At 35.1% G+C, this 16,816-nt stretch overlaps 1 protein-coding gene across 3 annotated transcripts in view; it reads right to left on the reverse strand.

Moving 5' to 3' along the window:
- IL1RAPL1 (interleukin 1 receptor accessory protein like 1) overlaps window positions 1-16,816 on the reverse strand; it is a 672,166-nt gene that overhangs the window by 447,482 nt on the left and 207,868 nt on the right. The window lies entirely within an intron of this gene.

The following is a 16,816-nucleotide window of genomic DNA, read 5'->3' on the forward strand; positions in this document are numbered from 1 at the left end:
TAGCATCCTCAGATTAAATTATTTTGTTTCTCATTTAACAAAATGGCTTTGCCTAGTCAGCATTCATATTCAAATTTGTATTTTCTTATTTCTTTCAGACAGCCACTCATTAGGAGTCGATACAGAAGGCTAGACATAATGATGCTGCTTAATCTCACAGGTTTTATTGCAAACTGTTAAATGTTTACCAGCTTGCTGTAGTCGTATCTGAAGATAACAGACTTTACAGCTTTGTTATTTAAATCCAAAGCTGATTTTCAGGCATAAATTTGAGATCAAGTCTGCAAAGGATTTCCAAGTACTTCCGCTAAAACTGACCTGCAATGAGTGCTTTTTCTTCCAGAGCCATGAGTAAATGATCTTAAAGCAGATACTGAAGACCCTTTAAAATACAAAGAAGCAGGCTACGGTCTTAATGACACATGACTCTCTGATGAGGCTCAGAAATTTGAGATTCAACTAGATAATCAGGCCTATCCTTCCAGTTTGTCCAAACATTTTTCAGCGCCCAGTTCTTCTACCAAAATGCCTTTCAGGTGAAACTAGAACACAAAGACTTAAAGAATTGTCTAGAAATAGAGTTATTTTTTCTGCCATGTCCCATGGGTTTTGTCTTGACAGAAGAGTACATAATTAGAAGGCAATTAGTAACATATGTGGAAAGCAGTAGTAGAGACTTTACCATGCCTAGAAAAAAGAAGGCTTTGGGGTGATGTAACTGCAGCTTTCCAGTACCTGAAAGGAGCTTACAGGAAAGATGGAGCAAGAGAATTTACCAGGACATGTAGTGACAGGACAATGTAGAATGGCTTCAAACTGAACGAGATTGGTTGTAGGTTAGATATATGAAGGTATGCACTGGAACAGAGAAGCTGTGGATGTCCCATCCCTGGAAGTGTTCAAGGCCAGGCTGGATTGGGGTCTCAGCTGTCTGGTCTAGTGGAACGTGCCCCTGCCCATGGCAGAGGGTTTAGAACCCAGTGACCTCCAATGCCTACTTCCAACCCAAACCATTCTATGATTCTATGTCTCTTGAAAAGTTGTTGCAGTGATTGATTGCTCCTGCTGTAAAAAATTTCTTTCTTATGTTGAGCTAGCCTGTCCCAGTGCAACTTGTACCTGCTGCCCTTACCTTGTTCATGTGACTACTTGTGAAGAGATTGTGCTCTTTTCTAACTTAAGAGACCAGAATATAAATGTTCCTATAAGTGAGGCCCTATCAGTGACTAAAATCAGGACAGACTTTTTCCAGAGGTACATAATATTTACAGTTTGGTCATCCATAAGAGACTGATTCAAGGAAAGATGTTTCCTGAATTACCATCTCTAACTGATGTGCTTTTGGGTTGTACCATTATTAGCTACAAACTGCCCCAGTTCTCTTCAATATCACCAAAGCCCCCTTTGGCACATTTGTCATTCTTCCTGTAATGTCATTAATCAACATACTAATGAGGATGAATATGAAAAATTATGCTTGAATAATTTCATTACTAATCCCTATTTAGAGAACTCTTAACATACACACTTTGCATTCTCTCGGTTAGCCAGTTCTTTATCTTTCCTATAGCTCTTCCCTTTATTCCTCTGAGGTACACCTTAAGTCACTCTACTGTAGCAATTGAGTAAATTATTGATTTAAATCTAGGTAAGTCAGAAAACACAGATGTTTGATTTTTAAGTTTGAAGTTTATTTGCTATAAAGCATATTTAAATAATTAATAATAATAATAATAATAAATTATTTAAAATAAAAACTTTTTATATAATCTTGTATATTTTATCACTATTTGTTTCCCTGTCCTAATTTGGTGTCCTTGAGAATGTATTAAAAGATGTTTGAAATTTGGGCACCAAAGTTAATGCCAGTTAATTTTTTCCACAGTTGCAGAGGCTGAGGTGAAGGGTTGCAGAAGGGCTTGAAGAAGCACAAAAATATTTTTGCATATTATTGCCTCAATACCTTATACTCAAATACTGGACAAAGCAAATTGAATATTAAGTAATAATGCATAATTACACATCCAGAGAGTTGATAATGAAGAGTAAAGTACAACAAACTGTAATCCAATCACAAAGGCAAAGCATGCAAATGAAACAATCAGGTTAAAGATGCTGAATTGGCAGTGTTTAATAAAGATTTATAAAGAAAGAATATAATTTAGCATAGCAGAAAAAAAATCTATTAGCAAATATAATCTCCCTGATGCAATTCCTTTTTGGTACATGTTAATTCTTCCATTAACAAATGCCCAATGATTTTGAATTGAATATTCAAGGGAACTGAGTCAATATTAGGGAATCATGTAATTCCCTGCCAGAAAGGAAAGGATTCATTACAGCTACTGAGAATTCATTTGAACAGATGAAATAAAATATTGCCAAGTATTAAGTGATACAGCATCCAAATGCTTGAGACCTATGGATTTTCCATGGTAATCACCACCCTTGAATCTAGGACATATGATGTCTGATCTGGAAGCAGTCTGCTCCATTATTCCCATATTAATTTAGATTGTTGTTGGTTTCATTCAAATATTATGCTACAATGTACAATGCTTTGTACAAAGATTTACATATACAATAAAACAAGAAATCAAAAAATTTTATATTTTCTCCTAATGAAGAACCACCTCAGTCAGCAGTTTTGTGAGGGGCAGTACCATGCCCTGTTTCTGGTCTGAAAAGCTTCAAAAGAGCCTTACCAACTACAAAATGACTGCCTACTTCTTTAAATGAGTACAACTAAAGCTTTGTTGAATAGATATTGAATAGACAAAATAGATATATTGATTGATTGTCTTTGTGCACACATAAGATGAGCATAAGTTTACCTTTAAATTAACTTTGCTTTTTTATTTAATGAAATACAATTATAGGAGTTCAATATACATCCATTGACTACTGACATTCTAGAAAATCTAGCAGAAAATCTTTCTTCTCTAGTGTGATTCTGTGACTAGATTTTGACTCACCACAATTAAAACATACCTAAGTAACAGCACATAGAGTAAAACACAGGTAAATCTGACTTTTAATTAGCAAAAATTACCAGAAAACATATAGATTTTTGATGCTGTCTGAATTATTCATACACACTGCAGTATGCTTCTCACCATTTGTGATTCCTACACAAAATAACCATTAATTACATTCTGAAAACATTTACTATACAGCTACTTTGATTCTCTGCTAACAAGTAATATACACTGTCTACTCCTTTAAAAATGCTTTGCAATCTGAGTGAGGGAAGGGGTCTGCTCTGTAAAGTGTTGGCATTTGAGGTCTGAGCCAGTAACCACAACTGATTTCCTCATGTCATCTGTGTCACAGTTACAGATACAGATAATTTTATTTTATTATTTATTATACAGATAATTTTAGCTAGAATCCCAGCATTTGGATCTGGAACACAAACTGGTTTATAGCCAGCACAAATCTGCAAGCATTTAATCTTCCTGAGGGACCAGAAATTATATTAGCTGTTCACACAGTATAACATTGCCAGACTGCAATTACTGCTGAAGGGCTCAACACAGGACTTGAGCCCCTTGAAAGCCAAGGGCACCATTGGGCACCATTGCTTTGGCACTCCCCAGATGGGCTTTTTCCCCCTCCCTGGTGTTTTCAGCATGCTTTCAATCCTCTCATTTTCTATTCCACACTTAAACCAGAACCCTCATTTTAGCACTTAATAACTAGGCAAAGCAGCATGTGAGGAGCAGAGAACAAAACTAAAGTTAAATATGTCCCTCTGAAAATTTAATAATTAAAAATTTTCCCTCTACAACTTTGTTCAGAGCAGCACTTAAGGTTCTCTAAAATCTGTGGCTTTATTCACACTTTAAAGTTAAGTACTTTGTTGGGCAAGGGTATTCATACAGATAATAAATGTACTTTTCCTATTCCCATCCAGGAGTTCAAGAACATTCTTTTTACAATACCTAAGAAAAAATTTTAGAAAGCATTTTTACTGTAACAACAAAAAGTTATTTTGACTTTGAAATAGGATAGAAAATTTCTTCCTCCAGTGAAAAGGCTAAGCATTTTGTTAGGAAATTGAAAACCAAAACCCAGATACTTTTGCTTCTGTTGCTTTTAGATGCCTGTTTTCTGTACATCAGAAGAAAAAAAGTGTTTAAAGACATATTTTTTATATATTCAGCCAAAATTGAAATTTCCTGAGAGGGAGTGAACAAAATGGTCTGACAAAGATCAATTTAAAATTCTAGATACTGCTTTGTTTTGTAAGAAGGATTTTTTCATTGAGCTAGTTTCCTTATTAAAACAGGGTTAACTGCTGTAAGAGTTGCTGCATTGCTGCCATGGTGCACGTGTTTGATATTCTGCATGTGCTTCCCGCTTTTCTTTCTTGGTGCGAAACAGGAAAATTCTGTGTTGTGATAGCTCAACTATTTACAGTCACCCTGGTGTCAAACACACAGAGAAACAGTGTCCAGGTACCATCAGGAACAACTTTTCTCTCCAACTACTGAGTTGCTAAAACCAGAGTAGTAATGTGTAATCACAGAGACAGAGGATCAGTGAACAGTAAGATATCGTGATATTGAAGTAATTTTTCACACCTCTAGTAAAGTGAATACATTACATTCATTCATCTGTGTTGAATCTTAATTGTCAAACTGAGTTTATGGACTCACAGGGTTTTAAAAATACTTGTCATCAGGACATGTGCACTATTACAAATTTCATTAAAAGCATATTTAAGGCATGCCAAACTGTGTTTTTCGTCACCAAAAAGTAATGACCCATTGCATATTTTTTATGCAGCCAGCTAATGAAATGCAAAGAAAAGTGACACATCAATGCTTAGCTGCTGAACAAGTACATATTTTTTTCAGAATGAATAAAGTTCTTACAATGCTGACTACTGTCAGACTTAGCCAGTGATCAGAATTTTTAAAAAATCATCTCTCCTTAGTGGTGGGGAATATTAGTTGCAATCATACATATGTGTTTTAATAACCTGAGTTCTCTGTTTTATCTTAGATGAAATTAAATCATAGTAAGCTGGGGATCTTTAAGGTGTCCTTCACAGAAATATGTAGTATTTCTTCAAATAGAGAAGGATCTCCTAATTGGTACACTTTTGCAGTGTGTACTGTGTTCAGTGTACTGTGTTAGTACTAATCCTGTGCTGTAGTGCTGTGTACAGGGCTTTACGTAGTTTACAAATTGTCCTAGAGCAAGATAAAAAATAATAACAAAAGAGAAATGTTTTTTCTGAGTTAGAAATCATATAATCATTACTAAATCTCAGTACATTTCATACTCATAGCTGTGATAGCATTCCTCCATCACTGGATCTGGGCTAAAAGCTCCATGGAGGAACCTCTCCAGCAATGAAACTCCTTTGACCTGGTATTCAATCAGTGCTGTGGGAACAAGCCTTGGCAGTGTGCACTCTTTGGACTCATAGCTGTGAAAAAAGTAACTCAGATGCAATTCCGTGTATGTTTTTGTAGGCAACCCTAGTCTAGCTGTAGGGCAGATTTCAAGTCACTCGACTTCAAGGCAAATCAAAGCAGAGAGGAATAATTTTCTGCCTCTTTGACAGGGACACAAACTCTGAACAGAGTACAGTCACATTCTGCTTGGAAACTGTAACAGCTGCAGCAAACATATGGAGCTGCCATGGAAGAAAAGCTGTTTGCTTTGTGGAGTGAGACCCTAATCAAAGTGATTGATGCTGGGTACGATGCAGAAATGCAGCAGATATCCCTTTTGAAGGAAGATACTTGAGAGATAAATACAAAATGCTCTAATAAATGAAACAGGCTGGAACACCTGTAATACTTCTAGGATCGATGTTAAAATCACTTAGACTTCTATTAGCAATGAGTCATTTCCCATAGAAGGTAAAGAGTAAAAATGGATCACTGGTCCAATATTAACCCTGACATATCTGACTTTTCACACAGTGTTTTTTAATAGGATAGAAAAGTAGGGTATAGCCAATGAATCTCTTGTCAAAGGCTAGTTTCTGTTAAACTTGCTTGCAATGAACATTAACATCAATGAGTAAGTATTTTTAAGTCATTGGATCATTGCCATTGTTAATGAGGGAACTGTCTTTTACTTTTTGAGTAATTAACACAGGATATTCTGAAGACAGACATAATTTCTTGCTAATGAATCAACAGTATACAAGTATGAGGAGTCATGCTATTTTCATCTTTGCTACAAGACAGTGGTATGAGCAATAGTGCTTGCGTTGCAGTTTCTGAAATTGAGTCTAAGAGAAAAGCTGAGAAAAGTTATTTCTAACTCACTATTTTCATGAAGAGCTGGTACACCCTTGTTCCAAACATGCAAATTGAAAATAGTAATTTTGGGGATGAAAATGGCACAGGCTTGTTTTTGAAAAGAGTTGTGATTGCCTTTCATGATACTTTTCTTTCCCAGCATCTTTTATTTATTTTCATATGCAAGGAAAATGGTAAATAATTTTTATTAGATACTCATTTGAGTGGGTAGGATGATACTTAAAACAGTATTTGGGAAAGCCATATTCAAGTCTCATATGCAAGAAAATGGTAAATTCTTATTAGATACTCATTTGAGTGGGTAGAATGACACTTAAAACAGTATTTGGGAAAGCCATATTCAAGTAACATGTTTATTTTAGTTTCCAATATTATTTAGAATACTTCCAAACTGTAAGTGGTGGACCTTAATCTAACAATAAAGAAAATTATATTAGTTCAAGTAAATAATTAAATAAAATCTCAAGGACAACAGAAGCATTCTACATGTTTGAGATTGATGGATGGGTCTGGATCCAAGCTAACAATGTTCTGTGCATCCTCAGACTCTAGAAAATGACATCTAGACAATATACCCATTGCTCTGCTAGCAGTAACGTATGAAGAAAAAACTACACATAAAAACTTTGGGGTAACTAAAATGAGGGAAATACCTTAGAAAGGACAACTAACTTATAAATATTTCAATTCACAGGAGATTTTTCCCAGTCACTATATCAGAGTTTTCAGCTGTCTGCAGACAATTTTCTATATGGATGAACATGTTTTCTGTTAGAATAGTCCAGGTGGTAAAGTGACTGGCAATAAAAACTTGTGCTTCCATATACAGTAGATCTCTTTTATATATTTATGACATTTGGCAAATGTCCTGCTCTTAAAATCATGAGTGCATTTACCTCCCACTGAAGTAATTGAAAGCCAACAATTCTCTGGATCAATACAGCCAGGATCAGTAACTACAGGACTATAAAATTATTTCAGTCAAGTCCTTTGTCAAGTCTTGTATGAGCAGGCTTTGCAATAGATGAAATGAATATTCTTTCAGAAATATTTTAATTGCATGGCAATCTGTTTGATACCAAGGCTTCTTTGCCATGAAAAGCAGCAAAGGCTTTTTGGGCAATCACCAAACACTCAAATTTTTCCTTGCAATAACTTTACTGTATACTCCAAGCAATTACATATAATTTAACACATATTACATTTTGAAAGGAAAGTCAATAGCTTGCCTATCATCCTAACCTTTAAAATCTGATGAAAAATATCCATGACAGTGGAAATAATCCTGTATTTGTCCAACCATGTACTTAGAGACAAGACTACAAAAAGGTTTATATTGGAATTTTCCTCCACTCAATTGCTCTAGAAAGAATGATTCATTTAGTTAGGTAAATGCAGTTGCTGGTGCCCTCTCTGCTCACAAAGTCACACACTGTCCTCACCTGAGCAGAGAGCAGGGAAACCAGCTTACATCCAGCTCCTCCCTTCACATACTGACAGCAAATGCAGCATCCACATAATGGCTGGAACTGACCCATGTACCCTAGTACATTGTAGTATTGTAAGTAATATATATATTTAAAAAGAAAAGCCCTATTACACTCAAGGGTAGTTCTCCAAATATTTGTTTTCTCCTACATGTAGTTTCTCACTTTCAAAAACTGTGAAGAGTTTCTTAGAGATGAATGTTGTGTTAAAAGTTTGTCTTCCATACATTTATTCTAGATACACTTTAGACTGTAGGTATATTAGAACTCTTGAAATACTGAAGTTTCACTCTACATCAAGATAGAAGTACATTCTGAGGAACAGTCATGAGCAGGCTGGAAACTCATGGGTAAGAGTCAGAGACCAAGGCAACAAAGGGAAACCAGTGTTTGGAGTTTGCTGCAGGTTGCTCAGTCAAGGGGAGCTTGTTGCCAAATTCTTCTTTGGGTCTTGTCCTGCTGGGGAATATCACCCACCCCAACATCTGCTGGACAAGCAGCCCAGCGAGCTGTAGGCATTCCAGAAGACTGCTGGGATGCATGGAGAGTAACTTCCTAAGCCAGGTAACAGGCCTTCCAGAGGGGATTCAATACTGTAATTTAGTACTATGAGGGAAACTCGTAATTCAAAACTTTTTTGTGTACTATGTTTTCCACTTCCTCCAACTCTTGAGGCGACAAAGAATGCAGCAAATATCACAAGAACCTCAGGAAAAAAATTAAAAATTACTGGATTCTATGAATGGATACAGTACCTACCAGCATCAAAAACACAACGTCCTCTGCAAATCACTAGAGACTTTAACAAACTAGTGTAAACCACTAACTTTAGAATAAATAGAGAGTATAAAAGAAGTGACATGGGTCACAAGAGTTAGACTGTGAGGAATGAAAATACTTGGTTCAATTTCAGTCAAAAATGTCCATTTCCTCTGCCAACATATAGTATATGTTTTTCCAATATTTTGCAAAATGTGTTCTACAAAATCTCCATGCTCAGGTTCAAACTTTAAAAAGACAGCCAACCAGTACTTAATAGATTCAGTAGGACACTCACAGATTGATATATCTTGAGTATCCTTAAGAACATTAATTAACTTTACAGTGAAAACATAACTGTACAGAAATATACCTTTTAAAAAAGGACATGCATTTTAAAATTACATATGTCAAAATACTTCACTATATTCTGAGTGTATTTAGACATGACCACCAAAATGGGAATTTGTTATCAGAAAACTAAGAAGGTGGTGGACATAACTCTGAAATGAAAGATTCATCCTTGCTTATCCAAGAAAAAGAAATAAAAAAAAAATTTTAATCAAAATTCCACTTAAAAACACAACTTTGAAACTATACAGTTCAGGTTTTAGAGAACTAAGTGCAGCATGTGTAATAACTAAGTACCAAGTATGTACTGGAAGGAGTACTGCTATTAGCAGGAAGCATAGTAGGTGATTGGTATTCTTCCCATAAAAAAATATTCACAGTTGATAAAGTAACCAAGTCTTGTTTAATTTTTTTTTTTTTCCAAGGAAAAGGAAAGATGAGGAAAATCTTTCTTTTCTGTCTTTCTCATAGAGGCAACAGTTGCTACTAAACTCCATTTCTCAGTTTTGCCTTTCCACTATCTGATCGTATCTTTTTACTCTTACAAGTCCCCTAACTCAAGGTGCCATTGCTGCTGTCTAATTTTGTTAAAGAAAATTGTTTCCTTCATCCTCTACAGGATACAGATTTTTTAAATGTATTTTGCTTAATTCTAGCAAATAAAACTACTGTATTACTGATTTAGTGATAGGTCTCAATAAATCAAGAGAATTCTTCAAGAATAAGAAAGAATAATCTAACTCTCAGACATGTAACTTTATAGTTAGAAGTTCTTATTCCTTTCAGAGTAACATGTCTGTAATAAGTTATCATAGACAAATGAGCTTTTGGGGAGCTGCATCAAATTCACTGACAGGTAGAAATTACAGTTGGGACCCTATCTAAAGCCTAATCCTTTGCTGAGTCAGTTCCTTCTCTTCCTTCTCTTATCTTTCAGTTTCTTATGCAGGCTCCTGTAGCTTGCATTGGATTGATTTTCTACATACAAGGTCTTCCAGTTTTGCAGTTTTGCAATATAGCTTTTTTCCCCCCAAATTTTCTTTAGGTTTGCCATCTTGACTTGTTCTCATAGCCCTCTAAATGTTACTCATCATATTCCTTAGTTCCCAGCTTCAGTTGGATTTTTAGTTTCTTCAATTTTTATCAATCCTTGTCTCTCAAATATCATTTACTCTCCCAAATCAACATTGTCCTGAACACTGCAATAAGATTTTGTCAACTCTTCCTCTCAACATCTTGAGTGGTCTTGGGATTATTAGCCTCAAAAGACAGACAAACCTAGACTCAGAGAAGTTTAGAATACTGCTATCCTTTCTTAAGCACTGCCATAATACAAACAAAATGCTTGGACATTTATCAATATCCCAAAACTCAAGAATATTTTGGTGCTAAAATGGATATATTGAAAATTTGCCAATAATGACTGTTTGAGAAACAGGTGAATACAGCTGGCATTCAATTCTCCTTTATTCTTTCACTGGAGTGATGTAAATTCTGAGGAAAGACTAAACTTGAAGAGACTCCTTCTCCTCTCTATATCTAGAACAGCTTCCTATTCAATCACTTTCTCCTAAAATTTTATATTTTCCTCTTAAGTGGAATTTTTGTTTTGAGTGATTAAATATCAGATACATAATTGTATCTTTGAATTAACATTTTCTTGTCTCCCATGACTCACTTGTATTCCAGAAAATTAGAAAGTTAAAGAACTATATCAAGTATTGAAATGCATTATTTCTCTCAAAGGAAATAATATATTATCATACATGGTTTTATGGATATACTTTATGTACAATTATTATGTGCATTTAAAAATATGCTTATGTTCACTGTTTAAAAAAGAAAAAAAGTAATTATACCTTGGCCAGTTTCCTTTTATAGAAAACAAAAGCTATTGGTTAATTTTCAATTGAGTTAGTGCCAGAAAAATGGAATGTGAAACTCATAACCAGCACAATGAATGAAGATATTTATCTTAATTTCAGTGGGAAAAGAGCTGGACCTAAGTTTGATAAACAAGTAAATACAGGATATAATCAGATAGAGAATTGTCAAAGAATATTGAAATTGAATGTCCACCTGTTTCCATCTATTTTCTTTACTTGATTTCACTTGACACTCCTCCTCTCTTGAAACAGAAAGCAAAATCAGTACAAATTTTTTTTTAAACCTGATCAAGAAACTCATGTGAAAATAAACATATGAAAATAGCCACACTTTGATTTGGATCAAGTTTTCTGCACACATAACTGAGAAGATAACTTTTTCTGGCAATTACAGCTGTATTTATTTCTCCTTCAAGATTTTTCACAAAAGAGTCTTTACATTTATAACAGTTTTTGACAATGCAGTATCTGTATTTTAACACTGCACAGATAATTAGCATTCATTTTTAGCCACAAACACAAGTCATACTGCTGAATATACCAAACCCTGCAAATCCTACTAATTAGGAACATTGGCAGTTGTGTGATATTTTATTGTCATTCATCAGACAGCTTTATTTTGGTTTAAAAATGATAAAACTAAATGGCTTTTATCCTCTGTCATTCTTCATTTACAATCTGATGTGGGGACAAACCCACACAGAAAAACCCACACATAATATGGTCTTATTAACTGAAAGCAAATGCAACTGAAACAATCTCTGCTGATAAAATGATGTTTTTGCAATTTCTGACAACACAAAATACAAATTGGCAATCCAGTAATTCAAAACAATGCACATCCTGGGAAAAAAAAAAAAAAAAAAACAAAGTAAATTTTGCTGATAACATTATAAGTCTTATATTTCTTTTGAAGTAGCATTTACAGAAGGTGTTATTATCTTTACATAAACTCAAACATCACAGCCTGACTTCATTCTAACTCTAATAAAATCAGATCTTTCTTTCTTTCTGTATCCATTAGAAAAGTTTGCAGCTGTTTAATTTACTTGGCTTTGTTAGTAATTTATCATCTTACCTTTAGAAATAGACAAAGAACAAAATAAAGTACAAAGTATTCTAGATCTAGTCAAGTATCTCAATGTTTGCGCTAAAAGAAAAATAAATAGGCAGAAAAGTCAGTCCCTTGGTTTGAACGTGAAGTTGGGAATATAAACCTATGCAAACATAAGAAACCAACATTTACAGATGCTTCAGCATGTTTCTCTTAAGTACTCATACAAACCTCAAGTCACAGACATCTTTCACTTGGAGAAGAATAAACTTGTCTAACAAGAGAAGCTTCCACCTCAGAGTAGTAAAATGCCTTTAAACAGGTGTATCAGGCAGCAATATTAAGCAGTGTGTCCAGCACTGCACTGGTAGCCAGCAAACCCCGCACAGAAGCCTGGTTCAGCAGGCTGAGCAGATGCACAAAGTGCCAGGTGAGAGGTGCCCCTCCCTCACAACACCCAGAGAGCTGCAAGCCTCTGCCAGCATCAGCAGCCACACTGCAGCATCAGGGTGTCTCAGCCACCCCAGCACACCCCAAATGCCAACCTGAAAATCCTACCCTGGCCTGAGGCAAGAGATTAATTTCACTGCTCAATGTGACCACTTCAGAAGGAGAGCAATTGCTCTTTAAATATTCAATCTAGCAGGTGCCCATTTATGATAATGAAATTCTGAACACAGGGCAGAGTTGTGGTTATTCATGTAGACACCTGAAGACAGATAACTTATTCCAGAAAGGTATCCCTGCCTCAGACATTCAGTGTCACAGAGTCCCCAAAATAAATACTAGTGCCAGCCAATTGATCTTACATGCAGTAAAGACTCATGAAATATATTTACAAAGAGGTATCAAAAAGAAAAGTGAAATCATACAGATTGTAATCTCTATTAAAATCAAGTACGACTATGAAAGCCTAAGCGAAATTTTTGCAAAGTAAAAAGAGCCAAGAATAAATTATTTCCTGAGTATGGAGGAAAACCTGCTGAAAACCACCAATTATTATTACCAATTATTACCGATATAATAGTTGAGTTGTGAAGAAGCTGGGAAAATGTATTCTTTTGAGGGGCAAGAAATGTTATTTTCTTCTATTTATCTTCAGAAGTCCTAAAAAATGTAAGCATTTAGAGTTTTAAAGGTCAAAAGTAGACTCCCCAAGGCCTTTTTTTCCTCATGAAGAAGACAGAGATTTGATTTACCATTTTAAGTCTAAAGGCTAAAGTAAAACTTAATTTTGAAATATCACATCAGAAGTTCATAAGAGAAGCTTGATTTCAGAAAAGTTATCTTGCTGCAATGTATCACTATTATTTCACAAAAAAATGCTTTCAAAAATTGTTTTAAAAAAGCTTTGTTCTAATGAGTAGAAGTATATAAACCATGCATAAAATCCAAATGATGGATAAATGTCATTCTGACACAAAATTTAGACAATTTGGTGAGACCAATCAGCACCTAAACCAGGCACATCCATATTGAGCTAGAACTTGTAAGAGCTCTTTCTCTGTACTGTGAAGGAAAAAAAAAATTCTGCTAGAAATTAAATATGTAGATTTACATGGTAGTTGAAATACCACAGCAGGAGACTTATATTGTTCAAAAATATGTTCTTATACATAGCCAAAAAAAAAAAAATATCTGTCTTAGTTTAATTGTTCTCTATGTTGTGTTTAACAGTTCAGCAACTACCAAAGTAATATTTGAGGTTTCATTTCATAAAAACTGTTTACTCTCAGGTGGCTGTTTTATTTTGTAGTTTTGTTTTGTAGAATGTAAGAAATTAACAAAATAATGCCTTGTGAACATCTGCTTCACTGGGAGTTGTCATTGGAAAGACTGAATGTCTAATCTTGCATAGTGACATTATACTGGCTTGTTTTCAAAGATGAAAATCTTGAATTCTATTTAAAATGAGATGATGTTTCATGGCAATATATAACAACCAGTCTACTGGACAGGTGGAAGAAAACAAAGGCATTCATCACAAAGAGATCTGACTGCTTAAAGAGAAAAAGGAAAGCAGCATAGCTACATGGATTTATGTCTGTCGGGCCAGAAGCAGCAGCATTTTTGCTCATGTCACAGACTTTGAATTTGAGTTATTCCTAAAATCAAATGATGAAGTGGAATCATGATCCAAGGCTTTCTAAGCTTAATGTACTTCACTGTTCCTAACTACCTGCCTTTTTTTCAGTCTGTCTCTTTATTTATGATAGAGGAAAGGAGAGAGAAAGAGAGACATTATTCTTTCAAAAGCTAATCCTTGTCTTCTTTCTACTAGAAATCACTTAAGTCAAAAATTATCAACATTAAAAAAGGGCAGGCCAAGCCTATATTCTGCTGCAATTCCACAGAGAAAAAACCTAGTGAAGAGGAGCAGAGGCACTGTCATGACAGGCCATAGCATGAATTCAGAATTGATTTTCTTTACTTGCTGGACAAGAGCACATTTTTATACAAAGCTCTGTTCATGTCCCATAGCTATTTAGGGTCTGTAGGAGGAAATGTTGACAGTCTCTTTCTTAAGCCTTCTTGTAGCTAATACTGCAGCCTCTGCCAACTTGGCATTGCAAGGCTTCTATTGGACTCTGTGTGGGATTTGTAAAGCCCAACAAATCGAGAAAAATAAGTTTCCTGAGAGAAACCTCAGGATTTTCTCTCAGGAGATGAGTATTATGAAATGTATGTCACTTTAATGATTAGAATTTTCTAGCATTTAGATGGGACAAAAACCTATGGACCTACAGTAATTAAAATCTACACTTCAAAACACATATTTGTGTTTGAAAGAACAATTTTATATCTTTTAATATCTCTGCAGTGAAAATATGTGAAGATTTGCAGTGACTCGTCAAAGGAAGTAACAGGTATCATTTTAAGACGCTGAACTATTTATTGTTTTAAGCTTGCAATTAACAATGCAATACAATTTATAGAGGTTTAACTCTTTCCTCTTTTCAGTAATACTAATCAAATGGACACTTCCAACAAAGAGCAGATGCAATGCACATATTGCCACTAACAGGCAGTGTGCTGCAGATATCATTGAGCTTCAGAGTGGTTAAGCATTTTGCATTTTGAATAGGTATAAGGTTCATGAACAAGCAGAATTTGGGAAGAAATTACTGATATTTTTGCTGCAGAATTTTATTAAGTATTTCTGGACTTTTATTTCATGTAAGAGCTGTTCATACTGTATTTGGCACATACTGTATTCTGAAGGTATAAAAGAACACAGAAATGGCTTCTGTCAGATCGGAATCTTGTCAGACCCAGTTTTCTTCCCAGAGTGGCCAGTAGGAGATGACTATATAAGAAAAACAGCATCCCAGCATGGTTTGTGCAGCACTGTCTCTGTCTCCAGCTCTGCTATTCTACAAAGAAATTTTTGGTTCAGGTTTTATGAGATAAGAAGAAATGGCTATATAACTATATTAAACCACTTAAGTATTCATTGCCACAAAGCAATTACTGTCCTCCTTTAACTAACTCTAAGATGGAATTGAACATCAATAGGTCATAAGAACAACATTGTTTATTGTAAAGTGGAAGGAAAACAGACTTGGAAAAAGACGGCTGTGTTTAGACTTGTTATACTGCAGCAGATTCAAGTGCACAGGTTTTTATTTACCTGGAAGAAATCAGAGTGAGAAGCCACAAAGTGAAAGGGAAGAGAACTGGTGCTGGTGGGTTACAAAACGTGAAGTCTGTGCCTTTCCAGGCACTGCATTTTCATTCAGGTGAACTTTTAATGTAGCACAGTACTACTGCTAATATGGTTTAAAACAAACTAAAATCAAATCAGTGAGAACTGTGGCACATAGTTAGAATATTAATCCCCCCCTTCTGGTATTCCAGTAAACTCTAGAAGGTAAAGCTAATCCTATACAGTCTTTTCAGCTACATAACTGTAATTTTAAAGTACTGATTTATTGTCATGCATAGAGCAAAGCCATTTTCTGAAAACTTTACAACTTCACAAATACATGTTCAGTTACACTATATTAAAAGTTTTGTCAGATCAAAAAATCCTGTTCTGTTGATTCTCCTATTAGTGTTAACATTGGGTTTCTTTCCTTATTTTTGTTAAAATTGCTGCTGCTATGAAAAGGAGATGAAACCTTTAGGCACATTAAGACCTGTATTTTGGATAGAAAATCAGCTGCTGCTTTTACTTACCCTTGTCTCTTTATTCAGAGTGAAAATCATTAGAGGCAAGAATTCACCTTGACATGCACCTCTATTTTCTTCACAACAGAGTTGTTTAAAAATTTAAAATGGCAATGATTGGTGAATTGCAACAGCAAGTGAAATCGATAATGAAAACAGCTTTATCAGCTCTCTAACTGCTCCTGTCTATGTATCGTCTGCAAACTTGTTGGTCTTTCTTTCAGGTTCTAGAAGGATGTTTCAATTTGGGGGACGGAGGGGACACACCTTATCACCCTGAACTAGGTGCCTGAATTAGGAAGTGTTTCTATTTTGATGAGGGAAGTGATTCTGATTTTCCATTGTCTATAGAGAGACTGAAATTACATTAGACTCATAGTTCCATTACCAAGAGTTGGGCAGTGGGAATATGTAACACTGAAACCTGCTTAAGCAACCCTGAGGATGACAAAGAGACTCATTAAAGTTCCATACATCTTACAGCCCATTACAGTTTCTGGGCACCCAGCAGTCTTGTTCAATTGTGCATATGCATGTTTACAGAAGATGAGAGCCATAAAAAATAGGAAGGAAAGATTTAGTGTCTGCAGTAGTTTAAAATGGAAGGTATGACTCAGGGCTGTAAATTTACTTATATATGTAAGAAGATTTGACTACAGATATATAGAAATCTATGTGATATTTATGTTCAAGCATACCCCCCAAAAATTATTCAATGAAATAGTAATTTCTGTTTTCAATCCAAGCTTTTACGCTGAATCTGCTCTCCAAAGACTGTAAGTATATTATGGAATGTTTGCTTCATCAACTTGTCTAATAAAG

The sequence above is a fragment of the Passer montanus genome, unplaced genomic scaffold (genome assembly GCF_014805655.1).
Source record: "Passer montanus isolate IOZ18808 unplaced genomic scaffold, ASM1480565v1 scaffold3, whole genome shotgun sequence".
Taxonomy (NCBI): domain Eukaryota; kingdom Metazoa; phylum Chordata; class Aves; order Passeriformes; family Passeridae; genus Passer; species Passer montanus.